This window comes from Zingiber officinale, chromosome 3A, assembly GCF_018446385.1.
Source record: "Zingiber officinale cultivar Zhangliang chromosome 3A, Zo_v1.1, whole genome shotgun sequence".
NCBI lineage: Eukaryota > Viridiplantae > Streptophyta > Magnoliopsida > Zingiberales > Zingiberaceae > Zingiber > Zingiber officinale.
In genome coordinates this window covers 96,848,166-96,870,581 of record NC_055990.1, presented here as the reverse complement: position 1 = coordinate 96,870,581, position 22,416 = coordinate 96,848,166, and positions in this window count along the sequence as shown.

Genomic DNA, 22,416 nt, shown 5'->3' with positions numbered 1-22,416 from the left:
CATAAAGACTATAAGTTGATTTGTATGTGTTTTAGTGCACATTAGATACAAGCTAAGTGAGATATTATGATGATGAACAAGACTCAAGATGTTGATCTAGTACATTTATATTAGTTTCATCAAAATACATAGTTATGTGTTCTCCAATCATTGAGAAAGCTAATGTACAAGTCATGTGCATCTAGCCCAAGGAACATGGTTAGAAATTAGTTTTGAAAATCATTTCAAAATGCCTTTGGAAAATCTTAGTGAAGCTATCTTTTGATAGTAATCACTATTGAAGAGTTGGACATAAACTTGAAAAAAACTTTGAAGCTTTCAAGAATTTCTAATTTTGTGTCAATCTTTGAAAATAAAATGTATTTTCTTATAAAACTATTTTCACATGAAAGTGTATGCCTTAAATAATGCCTACAAGGATTTCTATGTTTTTTATAATTTTATATATTTATTGGGGTATTTATAAAATTTGGACAAAATTCCATTTCAGAAATCAAAAATTTTAATCGACTAGGGCAGTCGATTATCCCACCGTAATCAATTACAGCAATTGATTAAGATGAGTTATATAAGTACAAAGGCTTATAGAATCGATTAGAGTAATCGATTAAAGGTTTAATCGATTACAACAATCGCTTAAAGGTTTAATCGATTACAACAATCGATTAACACCTCGGAATCGATTGAATCCCAACTTCAGTCGATTACGGTTGGTCTTAAGCGATTAAGAGCCTTCTTTAAGCACTTAACAGCTTATTTTTCAGCTTAAACAAGTTTATTTAAGTTCAATAAGTCATGTTTAGCCATGTTCGTCATCCTAAACCCTAAGAAATTCATTTATGATCATTTAAGGTGGTTTTCTTGATGAAAATAAGATTGGAATGGTTAAGAAAGACTAAGTTGAAGTTTAGAATGAGATTTGCATTTCAATATTGATATTTGAACCTCAAAACTTCAAAGTTTGGGTTTCTTAAAGGTTTAGAAATTCCAAGTCATTGTTGGTGCAATAATAGAAGCTTGGAATATGTTTTGAGGGGGAGCTACTCCTTAAAGACATGAAAATAATTTTTGAAACCAAGGAAGGTTATAAAACTTTTGAAATTATGAGATGGATAGGAACAAACCATTGGAATAGTCGTAGTGTAATTTGGTATTAGTTTATCTTGACTATAAAATTACACTAGTACACTCAGAGTGTATTGAATTGGATCATTTAAGGTAAGTTCTTTTTATACTGACTTAATAAAAAAATAAGACCTTTGTTATTATGGAAGTGTGTGCTCTTAATCCCGATATAGTAACAAGTATGTGTACTTAGTATTTATTTCTTTGACTTATCAAAGGATGAGATTTAGCTCGATAAATCAAGAGACCCGATAAGTTGGGAAATGATATTACTTATAGTGTGTTGTTGATTATAGAAGGAAACTGTGTCCTAGTAATCTAGGTTGATAATGTCTCCAAGAGGAGCTCATAAGGATTATCATGTAAACCCTGCAGGTGGACTTAGTCCGACATGACAATAAAATTGAGTGGTACTACTCTTGGACTAAGATATTAATTAAGTGAGTTGTCAGTAATTCATTTAATTAATGGACATTCGACATCTTAAACACAGGGAGATTAACACACTCATGATAAGAAGGAGCCCAAAATATAATTTGGGATTGGTGCAGTAGTTCAATAATAATTCTTTAGTGGTATGAATTATTATTGATAAAATTAAGTTGGGTGTTGGGGGCGAACACGGGAAGTTTAATTTCATCGGGAGACCAAAATCAATTCCTCCTCTCAGTCCGTATCGTAGTCTCTTATATAGAGAGAATTATATCCACCAAATACTCACTTCCTACCCACCCTTAGGTGGCCGACCAAGCAAGCTTGGAGCCCAAGCTTGGGTCGGCCAAAGCCAAGGGCTTGAGCCAAGTTTAATAGCCGGTCATAGCTTGGAGCCCAAGCTTAGTGTGGCCGACCATATAAAATTAAAAGAATTTTATTTTTAAAATCTTTCCTTATATGGAAGCCATGATTTTAAAAAAGAGTTTAAAATTTAAAACTTTCCTTTTATAGCTTTCTAACAAAAGATCAAGAGAAAAATTTAATATCTTTCCTTATTTGTAGTTAAAAGGAAGATTTTAATTTTTGATAAAACTTTCCTTTTTTGTAACTATGTTCATTATTTAAAAGAGAGTTTAAAAATTATAAATCTTTACTTTTATAACTTTCTACAAAAGATTAAAAGAAAGATTTGATATCTTTCCTTATTTGTAGATTTAAAGGGAAACTTTTAATTTTGAAGAAAACTTTCCTTTTTAGAAATCATCCATATGTTTTAATAAGAGATATTTTAATTTATAAAAGTTTCCTTTTATAACCAACAATAAGGAAAAAATTAATAGAGAAATTTTTATTTTAAAAATTTCTGGAAATAAATAAGAAAATTTTAATTTTGTGTTTAAAACTTAACTTATTTAGAGCAATTGTAGGGGCCGACCATAATAAGGGTTAAAAGGAATTTTTAATTAAATTTTCCTTTTTAACTAATGGCAAGGAAAATAAGGGAATTTTAATTATAATTAAATTTTTATTTGCCAAGACCAAGAAATATAAAAGAGAGGGTAGGGGTGCCTTCATGAAACACAACTTTCTTCTATTTTCCTCTCCTCTCTTCCTTGGTGGTGGCCGTGTTAGAGTGTATACTAAAAGCCTAGCTTTTGTAAACATTTATTATTGAAATAAAGGAATCACATTGGTCAATATCTACATTTATTTGTTAAATGTAATTTGTTCAATTAATTTATATAGTAGACAACATGGTGTGTGGTGTCACAGACAGAAGATCATGTTGTCAGTTCTTTATAAATTATAAACAGTTGCTCACGACTAAGATGGAAAGGAACAAACCATTGGAATAGTCGTAGTGTAATTAGGTATTAGTTTATCTTGACTAATAAATTACACTAGTACACTCTAAGTGTATTGAGTAGGAGCAATTAAGGCAAGTTCTTTTTGTACTGACTTAATAAAAGAACGAGTCCTTAGTTATTATGGAAGTGTGTGCTCTTAATCCTAATATAATAACAAGCACATATATTTAATATTTATTTCTTTAACTTATCAAAGGGTGAGATTTAGTTCGATAAATCAATAGGCCCGATAAGTTGGGAAATGATATTACTTATAGTGTGTGTTGTTGATTATAGAAGGAAACTGTGTCCTAGTTATCTAGGTTGAGAATGTCCCCAAGTGGAGCTCATAAGGATTGTCATGTTAAACCCTACAGGTGGACTTAGTCCGACATGATGATGAAGTTGAGTGGTACTACTCACGGAGATAGATATTAATTAAGTGAGTTATCAGTAACTTACTTAATTAGTGGACATTCGTTATCTTAAACACATGGAGACTAACACACTGTTTGTTAGAGTCCTAGAACCAATCATTTGATGATTGTTGTATGGACTCATTGTATCATATTCTTGTATATAAATAAAGGTATTTGTTTTGGTTATTATACTTACTTGTATTGGTGCCAAATAACTAAGTATAATAGCATCCTTGAGTAGAGGGTTCTTACCTATATCAATCGATTGGTTGAATCGATAGTGAGATGATATAGGGAACACTACTCTTAATCATTCCTAGTCGAGTATTAACATTCAGGGACAATGTTAATGCGACGAGACTAGCATGTAGGTCAACTAGATGACTTGATCTCACAAGTCATGGATATAGAGATATCAAGTTGACACATGGGTATGCATTGGAGAATGTATACTGAATGACCCGCCATGAGAAAGTATCATGGATCGTTATATGAGTGTCATATACTTTCTCATGTGGCTATTAGTATGACTACTAGTCCTTGGACCTGAAGTCACCATGGTTCCCTACATAAGGAGTTATATACTTTGGCTTCGTCAAACGTCACCCGTAACTGGGTTGACTATAAAGGCGATTACTGGGTATGTAACAAATTATGCGGAGGGATGTGAGTGATGTAGATGGAATCTATCCCTCCTATATGACGAGAGAGACATCGATATTCTTGATAGCGTAAGACCACTAAGTGCATGGCCATGCCCAAATGAGTCAATATAAGATATTGGGCTCATTTGATCGAGTGAGTCTACTTGGAGTTCAAAATTTAGATTGATTAGAGGATGACACGGCCTATGCCTCATATTGATCAATCTAGATGTCTAGGATAGAAGGACAATGTCATATATTGTGAGGAGTCACAATTAGTAGTCACAAGATGATGTTGGATCTCAACATTCTTGTAACTTGGGTAGTAATGATGTGTTGCTAGATACCGCTCATTACTTATGCTTCTAAATGGGTTTAGGAGCATTGCCAACATTACAAGAACCTATAGGGTCACACACAAAGGACAATTAGATGGAGATTAGGTTCATTTGATAAACCTAAATAATTAGGTTCATATGATGAACCAAATTAGATTAAGAGTAATCCAAAGTAGGCTAATTGAGTTGGACTCAATTTGGTTCATGTGTTAAGTGAGTCTAATTTGGACTTAGACTCATTTAATCAATTTAATTCAATGAATAGAGATTCATTAAATTAAAATTGACTTGAACCAATAGTTAGATTAGATCAACCAAGGGAGAGAAGTGGTCAAGTTTGACTTGACTTGAGAGGAAGATGAAGGGTCAATTTTGACTTGACCATTTGCCACCTCATTGGTGAGTTGGCATTAAGTGGTCCAATGACGATGCTCCACATCATCATGGTTGCTTAAGTGGAATGCCACCTCATGGGAGTTACCAAGAGTTGTGACTCTTGGCATCCCATGGAGGTTACAATTCCCCTTAAAGTGGCCGGCCACTTTTGATGAGTAGTTAGTGCATTTTGTGTGTGGTGTGTGAGTAACTCCATCATCTTCTTCCTCTTTAGTTTTCTTCTTGCTCTCCCTCTCCTCCATTACTGATCTCTAAGGTTGCTAGCACATCCTTAGAGGTTCTTCTCCATCTCTTGCTTGTGTGGATACACATAGAGAAGTGTCTACTTTGACACTTTCGAGATCCGGCGAACCGAAGACGAGCGGGATTGAGAAGGACTTCGCATCAAGGGTAAATTCCTTCTCCTTGTAGATCTAGTTTAGAACTAGTGTAAGAAACTCGTACTCATAATGTTTTCAAAATTTTAATCTTCACACGGATCCGGTGGCTGGGGTTTCGGGGTTTCCGTAACGCAAAAAGCGGTTTTTCCGGCCCGAAAAACCTAACAGTGGTATCAGAGCCACGTGCAGTGCGTGTATGAGTTTGGTTTGTATTTTTTATGAAAAATTACAGTACTATACTTTTCTGTGAATTTTCGATTTTTATAGATTTTATGGGTATTTTTCTCATAGAAGTGAAGCACAAGTGTTTAGACACTTGTTGGCTTCGACTACCGAGAAGATTTTTCCAAAACGGTAAGGTTTCACCCCAAATTGTTTTGGGACAGCGTACTAAGGCACTGTAGGATCGCTTAGGGACACTCGTGATGGTTATATCGCGGGTAGGGGTACTGCCCCTGACCCCGCAAGGGGCTTCGTTCCGCGATTGCGCCTGAAAATCGCTAATCGGGACTGCCGGGAATTCTTTACTCATAAAAATTGTAAAAATAGTATTAAATTCACAGAAAATTATGAAAATTACACAATTTAGAATTATGTATAATTTGTGATGGTCATGACCCAAAAGACCCAATTTGATTGGAATATTTGTGGTGTATTTTATAATACGGTCTACGTGCCGTCATGTGATTATGCGTGTTGTATATGTGATTCGCGACCTGCGCGTCGTGACTTCCTTCATTTATATTCTTGTTGTAAATGTTAGGACCAAAAGTAGCTAGAGGGGGGGGGTGAATAGCTTGTCGCGTTTGCTCGGTGCTCGGTGTTGCTTGTTGTTGCTTGTTTCTTCAAGAATGCGCAGCGGAAAATACATAAACAAACACAAACACGCTAACACTAGGAGTTTACTTGGTATCCACCTCACAAGAGGTGACTAATCCAAGGATCCACACCAACGCACACACCCTCCACTATGAATAACACTCCTTTATGGTAACTACCAAAGGCGGAGAAGCCCTACAACACTCTCAATACAAGAAGAAGAAAGGGAAATACAAGTTAAGCAAAAGCTTACAAGATGTGCCGTAAAAACCCTAACCCTAACTTCTTCCTCTTGCAATAGATCCGCCTCTTGACTTGGAAAGCCTCCAAGAACCTTCAAGAACTGGCGATCACGTGCTTGTAGAGAGCTGTGGAGGAGCCGGAATGAATCTGAGAAGAGCTCGTGAAGAGATATCGAAGACCACGCTCGCCTGTTAAACCCGACGCCAACGGTCGGATCCCGATCGATTCGAATGTTCCGAATCGATCGGGAGGTTTGAATCGATCCACGGATCGATTCGGGCGCTTCAGAAACTCCGATCGATCCACGGATCGATCCGGCGCTTATCACGCGAAGCATCGCCCGATCAATCGGCCGATCGATCGGGACCTCCGGATCGATCCACGATCGATCCGATAACCCAGTGAAGAACTGGATCGATCCACCGATCGATCACAGCTCGGATCGATCCACGGATCGATCCAAAGACTTGGTTTTGCCCAAAACCAAGTCTCAAACCTCCCTAACCAACATCCGTCAACCTTGACCTGTTGGTACATCATGCCTCGCATCCGGTCACTCCCTTGACCCGCCAGACTCTCCACCAAGTGTCCGGTCAATCCCTTTAACCCACTTGACTTTTACTCGTGCAAGTATCCGTCACCCATTGACCTACTTGACTTCCACGATGTCCGGTCAACCTTGACCCATCCGACTTCCTTCCTTGCCAAGTATCCAATCAATCCTTTGACCTACTTGACTTCCCAACACCAGATGTCCGATCATCCTCGATCCATCTGGTTTTCCTTCCTTGCCAAGTATCCAGACAATCCTTTGACCTACTTGACTTCCCAACACCGGATGTCCGATCATCCTGATCCATCGATTTCCTTCCTTGCCAAGTATCCAGTCACTTTGACCTACTTGGACTTCCCAACACCGGATGTCCGATCATCCTTGATCCATCTGGATTTCCTTCCTGCCCGGCTTCACTCACCGGACTTTCACCTAGCTTCACTCACTAGGGTTTTCCATCCGCCAGCTTCACTCACTAGGACTTTCCATCCGCCTAGCTTCTCACTAGGACTTTCCATCCGCCTAGCTTCACTCACTAGGACTTTCACCGGCTTCACTCACCAGATTTCCATCCGCCTAGCTTCACTCACTAGGACTTTCACCGGCTTCACTCACCAGATTTCCATCCGCCTAGCTTCACTCACTAGGACTTCCCATCCGCCTAGCTTCACTCACTAGGACTTTCACCGCTTCACTCACCAGGATTTCCATCCGCCTAGCTTCACTCACTAGGACTTTCACCGGCTTCACTCACCAGGGATTTCCATCCGCCTAGCTTCACTCACTAGGACTTCCTTCCGCCCGGCTTCACTCACCGGACTTTTCTTCCGCCTGGCTTCACTCACCGGACTTTTCTTCACTCGGCTTCACTTACCAGGACTTTCATTTTGCCTAACATCCCGCTTAGGACTTCCTAGATTATCCAACAACCTTGACCTACTTGACTTTTCTTCAATCAATATCTTATTGTCAAACATCTAAACCCAAACCAAGACTCAGCTTGGTTACCCAGGTCAACCTTGACCCGAGGGATATTGCACCAACAATCTCCCCTTTTGATGTTTGACAATACCACAATAACACTTACAATCCCATATGTAAGTTAGGCTAATCCCATAGCCTCCTTCTTCATGCCACTAGGTAATGAAAGTATAAATTAAGCTCTTCATTCTCCTCCTAAGAGGGCAAACTCCCTCTAGGTAATGAAAGCCTAACTTACTCCCTTTCATGAGTCCTTTCATTCTCCCCCTATGACCTTCCCATAGGTAATGAAGGACTAAGCTTAACCATACATTCTCCCCCTATTGGCACACATCAACCCATCGTTGGACACACATCAACCTATGCTCCAATTCTGGGCACTCTTCAACAAATCCATTTGTTGAAGACTCTCCCCCTGAAGAGTTGCTCATCGTTGTTCACAACATCACTCGTTGTGATCAACACGATAATGAAGGTCCCATACCCTTCATTTATCCTTAACTTCTCCCTCAATGTAGACAACTACCCAACCTTGAGCATTATCTACCACTTGAGTGTCCACTTGAAATAATGAGGATATCCACTCCCCATTTCTCCCCATTTCAAGTTTAAATGCTCAACCTTGAGCAAGTTCGCAACAGAAGGTTAACCACCTTCCAAGGTTCATGAAAAGTAATTTTTATGTCTTTAAAGAGTCCCTCCCCCTAAAGACATGGTGGTAACTTCTGTCATTGCACCAACAATGACTTGGAATCCCTAAACCTTTAGGAAACCCAAATATAGAAGTTTTGAGGTTCAAATATTCAAAATTTGAAACAACCTCAACCTAAACTTCTACTTAGTCTTCGTTAACCAATCCATCCTTGTTTTCAACATGAAAACACCCTTTGTATGTATACAAATGTATTTAAGGGGTTTGGAATGGTTACCTAGACTCGAAGAGGTTCAAAGATGCTGAAATCAGGCCTTCCCAACCAAAATCAGCAACTTGGATCGATTGGAGTTGGGTTCCAATCGATTGAACCTTTCTGAATCGATCCACTGATCGATTCAGACTCGGATCGATCGGCTGATCGATCCAGCGAGCTTCTGCTCACGATACTGCTTGAATCGATCCACGGATCGATTCAGAACTCAATCGATCCATGGATCGATCGAGACTCGATAGTTGCTGAAATTCCATTTCAGTCAACTTCAGAAACCCCTAGAAAATTCTACAAAATCCAAAAATTATGAAATTTCGTGTAGACATTATTTAGGGCATACTTAATCATGGAAAAATAGTTTTCTATGAAAATACATCATATTTTCAAAGATTGACACAAACTTGAAAACTTGCAAAAACTTTAGTGTTTTTCTTCAAGTTTGTGTCTAACTATTCAATGGTGATTACTATCAAAAGATAGCCTTCACCAAGGTTTTCCAAAACCATTTTAAAACCATTTTCAAAACCAATATCCCATCATGTTCCTTGGGCATAATGCACATGACTTGTACATTAGCTTTCCCAATGATGGGAAAACACATAACTATGTGTTTTGATGAACTTAAAACTCAAAAGAATGCACTAAATCAACATCTTGAGTTTTGTTCATCATCCTAACATCTCACTTGTATCTAATGTGCACTGAAACACATACAAGTCATCTTATAGGTCTTTGTGAGATGTAAGATTTTGGTTTTGCCCTATTCTAGGGATCATGCATATTTATCTAGGCATTTTAGAAATATTAGACATCCACCTAGGATGTCACTTGTCAATAAGTGTCGTTAGATGCCATTTGTCCTTAATTACAAGGAATTAAACTTAATGCATGATTATGTTATGGCATACATCAAAAGAAAATAGCTTTCAAAAGAAAGATTCCTATAACTACATGATGTATGTATGGCATGACATGGTATTTTTGTATTTTTCATGATAAGTCATGAATGCACAATACAAATAAGATAAAATATGATGTCATGGCATATTATGAGCAAACAATCATGACAAGGTTTAGCATAAGTAAAATATACCTAGATTACCTATCTAAGTATCATTAATCTTAGCTAATCCTAAAACTTAAAACCTAGCTTGCCCAAAGTGCTTCAAGAAAATGCCAAAGCCTAAGTTTGCATTTCTTATTCCCTTGATTAATTTATGCCAATTAAAATAAACATGTCCTCAAATGTTGGCATATTTCATTTTTCCTCAAGAGTAGCACTTTTAAATTTAAGGCCCGGATTGCCTTAAATTGCCTAAGAACATACCAAAAACCCAACTTGATAGTTCTTATTAATTTTCCAATATGTGCCATTTAAGATTAAAATCAATTCTTCCAACATTAGGCACATTTTACTCTTTCAAGGAGTAATCAATAATTCCATTTCATTTTCAAAGGTTAACAAAAACCTTGAAAATGCTCCTTGAGTGTCAATTTCCTCAAAGTTGGGTTAACTACCCTTCTAATCGGAGTTGACACTCTCTAACCCATCTATGGGGTAGAGAAGATGCTCCTAGGAACCCAACACCTATTGGTGCTCCTTGGATGCTCTAGGTACTCACTAGGGATAACTTCCCTAGATACCTTCCTAGTGACCTTGTTGGGCTTCTTAGAGGCCTTGGTCACATTTTCTAGGTCAACTCTAGGGATAGCCTCCCTTGTAACCTTGTTCGTGACTTTCTTAGACTTCTTAGAAGTCTTAGTCACTTTGGTTGCAAAGATACTTCTAGGGATATCTTCCCTTGTATCCTTGACTTGACCTCTAGACTTAGGATTCGTTCCATAACTATATGGAACCCTATGATAACTAGGCACATCCTTCTTAGCTTTTGGTTTGTATCCCAAACCTTTATGGCCATTGGATGGCTTTGATTTTCCTAAACCTAAGTTATGCTCACTTTGCCCTAATAGGATATTTTCCATCATTTTTAGAGTCATCTCCATTTTATCAAGTCTTGACCTCAAGACTTGATTTTCTCTCACTAAGTCCTTAGTATTTGATCCATGAGCATTTTTATTTCTAGGCTTGTATCTTAAATCCTTAGAGTTATCGCCTAGGTTTTTACCTACATTCCTAGCCTTAGGGATAGTAGTTTTGGCATGTAGGGCCACATGCTTTTCCTTAAAGCCCTCATGCTTCCTATTCTTATGGTAAATCGCATTAAAATGATAAAAATTTGACCTAGCGTGCTTTTTACCATTTTGCAAGGGAATAGGCTCAATGAAAGTTACCTTCCTTTTTACCTTGGAGGCTCCCCCTTGACTAGTGCCTCCTTGAGCCTTGACCATCTTCTTCCCCTTGGGGCATTGACTTCGGTAATGTCCTTTTTGTTGACACAAGAAGCACACAATGTGCTCCTTGCTCTTCTTTGTCCCGGGGGTGGTCTCCTTGAGCTTCTCCTTGCCCTTTTTTGCCATTTGGCCCTTCTTCTTGGCTAATTTAGGGCACTTGCTCTTGTAGTGCCCATGTTCCCTACATTCAAAGCATATAATATGATTTTTATTATTAATTGAAATATTTATACCTTTGCTTGTAGGGGTGGCATCTTTTTCTTTGGATCCGGAGGTAGAAGCTTCCTCTTGATCGGACCTTGATTCTCCTCCATTTGATTTTTCTTGACTTGTGGAGGTAGAATCTACTTCCTCCTCTTCGTCTCTTGACCCGGATGTAGAAGCTTCTCCTTCTTCTTGATCCGGTGTCACCAAGAATTGCTCCCCCTCAATCCTAGAGGTGGAGGCTTCATCATCTTGAATATGAAACAAGGAGTATGCTCCCTCCTTGTTCCCTTCGTTGCATTCCCTTGAGGATGAAGTTTCTTGGATTTCCTCTTCTTCGGAGGTTGAGCATCTCTCAACCTTGGAGTCCTCCTCTTGGTCTTGCTCCAAAGAGTCACCCTCTCCGGATACTTCTTGCTCTTATACAGTGGAGGGGATCTCTTCATGAAGCTTGGCCAATTTGCTCCATAAATCCTTTGCATCTTCAAATTCTCCAATTTTGCAAAGGATGATGCTTGGCAATAAATTTACCAAAAGCTTGGTCACTTTGTCATTGGCCTCGCACCTTTGGACTTGCTCTTGGCTCCACTTGCTCCTTTTGAGTACTTTGCCCTTGGAATTTGTGGGAGCTTCAAAACCTTCCATGAGAGCAAACCATTGCTCTATCTCCATCATAAGAAAATTTTCGATTCTTGATTTCCAAGAATCAAAGCTTGTAGATGAATATGGTGGAGCCACCCTTGTGTCAAATCCAAGTCCATCTTGGAATTGCATCTTGAAGTTGAGCTTGATAAAATCTTGAACTTGAAGAATTTGCTCCAACTTCTTCACCCCTCTAGCTTTTCTTGTTATGCTTGACCCTTCCGGCGATGATTCCGGTGAAGAGCGGCCTTGCTCTGATACCACTTGTTAGGACCAAAAGTAGCTAGAGGGGGGAGGGGGGTGAATAGCTTGTCGCATTTGCTCGGTGCTCGGTGTTGCTTGTTGTTGCTTGTTTCTTCAAGAATGCGCAGCGGAAAATACATAAACAAACACAAACACGCTAACACTAGGAGTTTACTTGGTATCCACCTCACAAGAGGTGACTAATCCAAGGATCCACACCAACGCACACACCCTCCACTATGAATAACACTCCTTTATGGTAACTACCAAAGGCGGAGAAGCCCTACAACACTCTCAATACAAGAAGAAGAAAGGGAAATACAAGTTAAGCAAAAGCTTACAAGATGTGCCGTAAAAACCCTAACCCTAACTTCTTCCTCTTGCAATAGATCCGCCTCTTGACTTGGAAAGCCTCCAAGAACCTTCAAGAACTGGCGATCACGTGCTTGTAGAGAGCTGTGGAGGAGCTGGAATGAATCTGAGAAGAGCTCGTGAAGAGATATCGAAGACCACGCTCGCCTGCGGCCGACGCAACGGTCGGATCCCGATCGATTCGAATGTTCCGAATCGATCGGGGCTTTGAATCGATCCACGGATCGATCTGAGCGCCTGTCAGAAGCTACCGATCGATCCACGATCGATCCGGCTATCACGCCGAAGATCGTCCCGATCGATCGGCTGATCGATCGACCTCGGATCGATCCACGGATCGATCCGTGCTTCGTCATTGGAATGCGGATCGATCCACCGATCGATCCACGATCGATCGATCCACGGATCGATCCAAGACTTGGTTTTTGCCCAAAACCAAGTCCCAAACCTCCTAACCAACATCCGTCAACCTTGACCTGTTGGTACATCATGCCTCGCATCGGTCACCCCCTTGGCCAGACTCCCCACCAAGTGTCCGGTCAATCCCTTTGACCCACTTGACTTTTACTCGTCGTGCAAGTATCCGGTCACCCATTGACCTACTTGACTTCCACCGATGTCCGGTCAACCTTGACCCATCCGACTTCCTTCCTTGCCAAGTATCCAGCAATCCTTTGACCTACTTGACTTCCCAACACCGGATGTCCGATCATCCTGATCCATCTGGTTTTCCTCCTGCCAAGTATCCGGTCAATCCTTTGACCTACTTGACTTCCCAACACCAGATGTCCGATCATCCTTGATCCATCCGATTTCCTTCCTTGCCAAGTATCCAGTCAATCCTTTGCACTTGGACTTCCCAACACCAGATGTCCGATCATCCTTGATCCATCTGGATTTCCTTCCTTGCCTGGCTTCACTCACCAGGACTTTCACCTAGCTTCACTCACTAGGGTTTTCCATCTGCCTAGCTTCACTCACTAGGACTTTCCATCTGCCTAGCTTCACTCACTAGGATTTTCACCTGGCTTCACTCACCAGGATTTCCATCTGCCTAGCTTCACTCACTAGGACTTTCACCTGGCTTCACTCACCAGGATTTCCATCTGCCTAGCTTCACTCACTAGGACTTCCCATCTGCCTAGCTTCACTCACTAGGACTTTCACCTGGCTTCACTCACCAGGATTTCCATCTGCCTAGCTTCACTCACTAGGACTTTCACCTGGCTTCACTCACCAGGATTTCCATCTGCCTAGCTTCACTCACTAGGACTTCCTTCTGCCTGGCTTCACTCACCAGGACTTTTCTTCTGCCTGGCTTCACTCACCAGGACTTTTCTTCTGCCTGGCTTCACTTACCAGGACTTTCATTTTGCCTAACATCCCAGTTAGGACTTCCCAGTCAAGTATCCAGTCAACCTTGACCTACTTGACTTTTCTTCAATCAATATCTTATTGTCAAACATCTAAACCCAAACTAAGACTCAGCTTGGTTACCCAGGTCAACCTTGACCTGAGGGATATTGCACCAACAAAAAATAGTTTAGACTCGAATGTAACTCGAGTTTCACCCTTTTGTAATGTACAAAATGAGCCGGTGGACGGTCCACTCGAGACGGAGCTACGAGGAGGGCGCGAGCAACACAAGGTGGTCAAAGGGACGAGCTTGAAGAAGCTGTTGACCTTAGGTTGATCATCCAATCTTCTCATTGGCTTGAGAAGATCATAGTAGGGCCATGACTAATCACAAATAGTATAATTAATTGGTTGTGTGTGTGTATTTGATGCATACTAGTAAAGTAGTTAATTAGCGCCTTAACGATTCGATTCGATCAATCGCGTACATGATGCGCCCTAACGATTAGATTAGATCAAAATCGAGTATATGATACACCTCGTCGATTAGATTAGATCTTAATCACGACAACTCGTAATGCCTACCATGTCGTGATACCTATCACTACCTCGATCACATGTAGTTGTTGAATCTGCCAAAGCATAGCACCACATATTATCTTGGTAGGGTACGGAGAGACAATCTTGGTCCCGCCTATCAACGCATGGGTGAGTAAAACTCAATTAGATTGAGTATAACTAGTTAAATCAAGTTTAACTGTAGGTATTTATCCAATAGTTGGAAGATAGGATAAAATCACGTTTATATTAACTCTTGGGCGTATTAGCCAAAGCTAACTCGAGTTTCAATATAAATGCGGATCTCGATCCTATAAACAAGAGTTGCATAGAGATGTAATTGGTAAATTAGTTACCTACCGATCATACTAAGTCTTGGGGGATTTAGCCAAAGCTAACTCAAGGCGTAGTATGATGTGGATCTTGTCCCACATGAATTATAGAATTCAGTGGGAGCATCATTTAATTAAAGGCCTAATTAAGTGATTACTAGAATATGATGTTTATTTATTTTCTACATTTTTCTGTTGTAGATTACCATGACGTCAAACACTAACACCTTCTCTCTGCGTTCTGTCCTTGATAAGGACAAGCTCAACGGAGCAAATTTCTTGGACTGGTACAGGAATCTGAGAATAGTTCTCACCCAACAAGGTAAATTGTACGTTCTAGAGCAGTCCATTCCGGAGGCTCCTCCTGCCAATGCCACGCGAGCAGACAAAGATGCTTACAAGAAGCATCAAGATGATGCATTAGATGTATCATGTATAATGCTCGCCACCATGAACTCTGAGCTTTAGAAGCAACATGAGTTAATGGGTGCTTATGATATGGTTGAACATCTTCGTCAACTATATCAAGGACAAGCGCGGCACGAGAGATTTGAGATCTCAAGGGCACTATTTCAGTGCAAGATGTCAGATGGGGCTCCCGTAGGTCCATATGTACTCAAGATGATTGGGTACATAGAGAATCTACAGAGATTGGGATTCCCACTTGGCCAAGAGCTGGCCACTGACCTGATCTTGCAGTCTTTGCCAGAGAGCTACAGTCAGTTTGTCATGAGCTACAACATGAACAAAATTGACAAGCCACTGCCCGAACTGCTTAGTATGTTACGAACTGCTGAGCTCAACCTTAAGAAGGTTAAGCCCAACTCTATTCTGATGGTTCAGAAACACAAGGGCAAGGGCAAGCCTAAAGGTAAGGGAATGTCCTAAGCCAAGGGCAAAGGCAAGGCACTGAAGCCTAAAGGAGGGGTCGCCAAGGATGCTACCTGCTTCCACTGCGGTCAGACCGGGCACTGGAAGAGGAACAACAAGGTGTACCTGGAAGATCTTAAGAAGAAAAGAAGTGAGACTTCCACTTCAGGTATATATGTTATAGAAGTTAATCTATCTATTTCTTCATCATGAGTATTAGATACCGGATGTGCTTCTCACATTTGTACTAATGTGCAGGCATTAAGAAATAGCAGGGCATTGACAAAGGGTGAGGTGGACCTACGAGTAGGCAATGGAGCACGGGTTGCTGCTGTTGCTGTAGGGACTTATTTTCTATCTCTGCCCTCTGGCCTTGTACTAGAGTTAGATGATTGTTGTTATGTGTCTACTTTAACTAAGAACATAATTTCAGTTTCTTGTTTGGATAAGAAAGGTTTTTCATTTATAATAAAGAACAAATGTTGTTCAGTTTATTTAAATGACATATTCTATTGGAGTGCACCTCTGATGAACGGACTCTATATTCTAGACCTTGAGAGCCCTATCTATAATATAAGTACCAAGAGGTTCAAATCAAATGACTTGAACCCAACCTATTTCTGGCACTGTCGCTTAGGTCATATAAATGACAAACGCTTATCCCAGCTCCATAAAGATGGTTTGCTAGACTCATTTGATTTTGAATCATATGAGACATGCGAGTCATGCCTACTAGGCAAGATGACCAAGACTCCCTTTAGTGGACACAGTGAGAGAGCGACTAACTTATTAGGTCTTATACATAGTGATGTATGTGACCCTTTCAATGTCACTGCTGGAGGTGGTTATAGGTACTTCATTACATTTACTGATGACTTCAGTAGATATGGTTATGTGTACCTGATGACACATAAATCAGAATCCTTTGAAAAGTTCAAAGAATTCAAGAATGAAGTACAAAACCAGCTTGGCAAGAGTATTAAGATACTTCGATCAGATCGAGGTGGGGAATACCTTAGCCATGAGTTTCGTGACTACCTAGCTGAGTGTGGGATTTTATCCCAACTCACTCCTCCTGAAACACCACAGTGGAATGGTGTATTTGAAAGGAGGAATCGTACCCTATTAGATATGGTACGATCTATGATGAGTCACACAGATCTTTCTACATTCCTTTGGGGCTATGCTCTAGACACAGCAGCGTTCATTCTCAACCGAGTTCCATCTAAGGTTGTAATAAAGACACCATATAGGATATGGACTGGGAGAGATGCTCAGGTATCTTTTATGAGGATTTGGGGTTGTGAGGCTTACGTTAGACGTCAAGTCTCAGACAAATTGGGACCCAAATCCGACAAGTGCTATTTTATTGGATATCCCAAGGAAACGAAGGGATATTACTTCTACATTCCCAGTCAACATAAGATAGTTGTGGCTAAGACTGGGGTTTTTCTAGAAAGGGATTTTGTTTCTAGAAAGACTAGTGGGAGTACGTTCGATCTTAAGAAGTTCAAGATGCGAACAATAGTACTGAAGCCTCGATGGAAGTTGAACTGGAACCACAAAGTGTTGTGGATGATGTTGTTCCACAAGGAGTTGAGGAACAACAACCAGTTCAAGTAGACATACCTCTTCACAGGTCTGATAGGGTACGTCGTCAGCCTGAGAGATATTCATTTCTCTTGTCTGACCATGATGATGTTGTGCTCATAGAGGATGAGCCCACCTCCTATCAAGAAGCTGTGTTGAGACCAGATTTCGAGAAATGCTAGAAGCCATGACATCCGAGATGGAATCCATGTACACTAACCAAGTATGGACTTTGGTTGATCCACCTGAAGGGGTAAAACCCATTGGGTGTAAGTGGGTCTTTAAGAGAAAGACTGACATGGATGGACTTATCTATAAGGGTTGCTTGGTAGCTAAAGGTTTCAAGCAAATTCATGGTATTGATTATGATGAAACTTTTTCTCCAATAGCGATGTTTAAGTCCATTCGGGTCATGCATGCTATTGCAGCATACCATGACTATGAGATATGGCAGATGGATGCCGAAACCACGTTTCTGAATGGAAACCTGCTCGAGGATGTGTATATGACACAACCTGAGGGTTTTGTAGATCCACAGCATACTAGTAGAGTATGCAAGCTGCATAGATCCATTTATGGACTAAAGCAAGCTTCTCAGAGCTGGAATCTTCGATTCAATGATGCAAACAAACAGTTTGGTTTCATCAAGAATGAAGATGAACCTTGTGTCTACAAGAAGGTTGTAGGGGACATAGTTGTCTTCCTCATATTATATGTGGATGACATACTACTCATTGGGAAAGACATCCCTTTGCTACAGTCTGTCAAGACTTGGCTAGGGACTTGTTTCTCAATGAAAGACTTAGGTGAAGCATCCCGCATTCTAGGCATACAGATCTATAGAGATAGATCTAAGAGGTTGCTTGGCCTAAGTCAGAGTACATATATTGACAAGGTACTCCTACGGTTTGCCATGCAGAACTCCAAGAAGGGATTTCTGCCGATGTCACATGGCGTGAGTCTTTCGAAGACTCAAGGTCCCTCTTCTAGAGAGGAGAGAGACCGCATGGATCAGATCCCTTATGCCTCAGCCATAGGATCTATCATGTACGTCATGCTATGTACTCGTGCTGATGTCTCGTATGCTTTGAGCATGATGAGCAGATACCAGTCAGATCCAAGTGAAAGTCAATGGATAGCGGTCAAGAATATTCTTAAGTACTTAAGAAGGACTAAAGAATATTTCTTGATATATGGAGGTGATGACGAGCTAGCTGTAAAGGGTTACAGTGATGCCAGCTTCTAGGCCGACCAGGATGATTATCGTTCGCAGTCAGGGTTCGTGTTTTGCATAAATGGTGGTGTTGTGAGATGGAAGAGTTAGAATCAGGACACAATAACTGATTCTACGACAGAGGCCGAGTATATTGCTACATCAGAAGCAACAAAGGAGGTAGTTTGGATCCGCAAGTTCATCACTGAACTTGGGGAGGTTCCTAGCATCGCTGACCCCATTGAGCTCTATTGTGACAACAATGGAGCAATTGCGCAGGCTAAGGAACCTCGCTCACACCAGCGGACCAAACACATACTACGGCGCTTCCATCTCATTCGAGAGATTATCGAGAGAGGAGATGTGAAGATTTGCAGAGTACCCTCAGAGGCTAACATCGCAGATCCTTTTACCAAGGCTTTGGCACAGAGAAAGCATGATGGTCACACTAGGTTATTAGGCCTTAGAGCCTACACTAATTGGCACTAGTGCTAGAGGGAGATTGTTAGTTAGAGCCCTAGAGCCAATCATTTGATGATTGTTGTATGGACTCATTGTATCATATTCTTGTATATAAATAAAGGCATTTGTTTTGGTTATTATACTTACTTGTATTGGTGCCAAATAACTAAATATAATAGCATCCTTGAGTAGAGGGTTCTTACCTATATCAATCGATTGGTTGAATCGATAGTAAGATGATATAGGGAACACTACTCTTAATCATTCCTAGACGAGTATTAACATTCAGGGACAATGTTAATGCGACGAGACTAACATGTAGGTCAACTAGATGACTTGATCTCACAAGTCATGGATATAGAGATATCAAGTTGATACATGGGTATGCATTGGAGAATGTATACTAAATGACCTGCCATGAGAAAATATCATGGATCGTTATATAAGTGGCATATACTTTCTCATGTGACTATTAGTATGACTACTAGTCCTTGGACCTGAAGTCACTATGGTTCCCTACATAAGGAGTTACAAACTTTGGCTTCGTCAAACGTCACCCGTAACTGGGTGGACTATAAAAGTGATTACTGGGTATGTAACAAATTATGCGGAGGGATGTGAGTGATGTAGATGGGATCTATCCCTCCTATATGACGGGAGAGACATCGATATTCTTGATAGAGTGAGACCACTGAGTGCATGGTCATGCCCAAATGAGTCAATATAAGATAATGGGCTCATTTGATCGAGTGAGTCTACTTGGAGTTCAAGATTTAGATTGATTAGAGGATGACACGGCCTATGCTTCATATTGATCAATCTAGATGTCTAGGATAGAAGGACAATGTCATATATTGTGAGGAGTCATAATTAGTAGTCACAAGGTGATGTTGGATCTCAACATTCTTGTAACTTGGGTAGTAATGATGTGTTGCTAGATATCGCTCATTACTTATGCTTCTAAATGGGTTTAGGAGCATTGCCAACGTTACAAGAACCTATAGGATTACACATAAAGGACAATTAGATGGAGATTATGTTCATTTGATGAACCTAAATGATTAGGTTCATATGATGAACCAGATTGGATTAAGAGTAATCCAAAGTAGGTTAATTGAGTTGGACTCAATTTGGTTCATGTGTTAAGTGAGTCTAATTTGGACTTAGACTCATTTAATCAATTTAATTCAATGAATAGAGATTCATTAAATTAAAATTGACTTGAACCAATGGTTAGATTAGATCAACCAAGGGAGAGAAGTGGTCAAGTTTGACTTGACTTGAGAGGAAGATGAAGGGTCAATTTTGACTTGACCATTTGCCACCTCATTGGTGAGTTGGCATTAAGTGGTCCAATGACGATGCTCCACATCATCATGGTTGCTTAAGTGGAATGCCACCTCATGGGAGTTACCAAGAGTTGTGACTCTTGGCATCCCATGGAGGTTACAATCCCCCTTAAAGTGGTCGGCCACTTTTGATGAGGAGTTAGTGCATTTTGTGTGTGGTGTGTGAGTAACTCCATCATCTTCTTCCTCTCTAGTTTTCTTCTTGCTCTCCCTCTCCTCCATTACTGATCTCTAAGGTTGCTAGCACATCCTTAGAGGTTTTTCTCCATCTCTTGCTTGTGTGGATACACATAGAGAAGTGTCTACTTTGACACTTTCGAGATCCGGCGAACCGAGGACGAGCGGGATTGCGAAGGGCTTTGCATCAAGGGTAAATTCCTTCTCCTTGTAGATCTAGTTTAGAACTAGTGTAAGAAACTCGTACTCATAATGTTTCCAAAATTTTAATCTTCGCACGGATCCGGTGGCTGGGGTTTCGGGGTTTTCGCAACGCAAAAAGCGGTTTTTGCGTCCCGAAAAACCCAACACACACTCATGATAAGCAGGAGCTCATAATGTAATTTGGGATTGGTGCGGTAGTGTGATAATAACTCTTTAATGGAATGAGTTATTATCGATGAACTTGTGTTGTGTGTTCGGGGCGAACACGGGATACTCAAGTTAATCGGAAGGCCAAAACCAATTTCTCCTCTAGGTCCCTGTTGTAGCCTCATTAAAGCCACAAGTTCATCCAAAGAAAGGCCCATCTTGGTGTCCAAGAAGGGGGCCGGACCATTGCTTGGTGACCAAGCAATGGTCGACCACATCTCCTCTTAATATGGCTGGCCCTTTGCTTGGTGCCCAAGCATGTAGGGGCCGACCACAATAATTCAAAAATGGAGGGGTATTTTTGAATTTTTAAAAATCTTATCTTTGTAGAAAACTACAAGTTTTCAAAGAGAGATTTTAAATTTAAAAACTTTCCTTATTTGAATTGTAACGACCCCACCCTCCTCCCTACTGGTCTGTGAGGGTGAGACGACACTGGACTACTAACTTTACTTAACTAATCTTGCTCACATGTTGAAAGTATTACTTGAAACTCTCAGAGACTCAAGACATGCAATTAAAAAACAATAGGAAACCTAAATAACTCTTCTCAACATTCTACTCAAGCATATGTTCACAACTAAAGCATATCAATCTACACATGCATGTGAGAATAATACAACTCAAAGAAAAATGGAACTAATGTGCATAGCAATTTAAATGGAAAAGTTCTAAATACATAAAAACATTCTAAGAACAAAACCATCAACATAAAAGAACTATTCCAACAATGCAAGAAAGACTAAAACCACCTAAATTTCACAACTAGTCTTAAATACAAAAACTTAATAAATTCTTTAATTAAGGTCCCAAGGCTTCCATAGTCCAGACATCACACATCCATCCTACACCTCCTTGTCGCCTTCACTATACCTTTCCTTTCCCTTTATCTGCAGTAAGAGGAAATGCAACTATAAGCGAATGCTTAGTAAACGTTATCTAACTCACAAAACTCGGATGAACATGTTGACAGAAAGAAATCTAAAAACTGAATACTTTAAAAGAAATACTACACATGCTCATCTAATAGCAAAGGAATCAAACATACTGAAATGCTAAACATGTAAAGCTGCTCATGCTCATCTAACAACAGTATGAAAATCTAAACAACATGCTAGCATAAAAGAAAACTAAACTTGCTGATCTTTAAACCATGTAAAGCTTATTTCACTTGTTCAAACTTATACTTTTATACGTCAAAATAATAATCTTTTGGGCCCAGGCTTAGTACCATTACGCGCTCCCTGATAGAAACTGAGGTAGCAAGCCACCAGTCCTACGAGGGTAAAGACCTTGGTCTTACCAGGGCTAAGACCTCAGAATTGGTCACCTGGATTTATTTAACGACAACGTCGGAAGTCGGGTACTAGCCTCTTCAAATAAAATACTTGTTACTTATAAATACTTCTAATAAAAGAATACCTCAAAAAAAACTGAACAAAAATCAGCATACAAGCTTAACAAAAATCTGCATACAAGCTTAACAAAATTCTGCTGAATTCTCCTAAGACTAGGCTTAGGCTGTTCATGCCCATTGCGCAGCATAAACAAAACCAACCAACAGAAATAACCTGCACTACAATTTGGTGGTTGTTCATGCTCAATTATTCAACACAAAACTAAATCTGCAAAATGTAAAATTACATACTTTAAGAACTAAAACTAAAACTATTTGTTCAT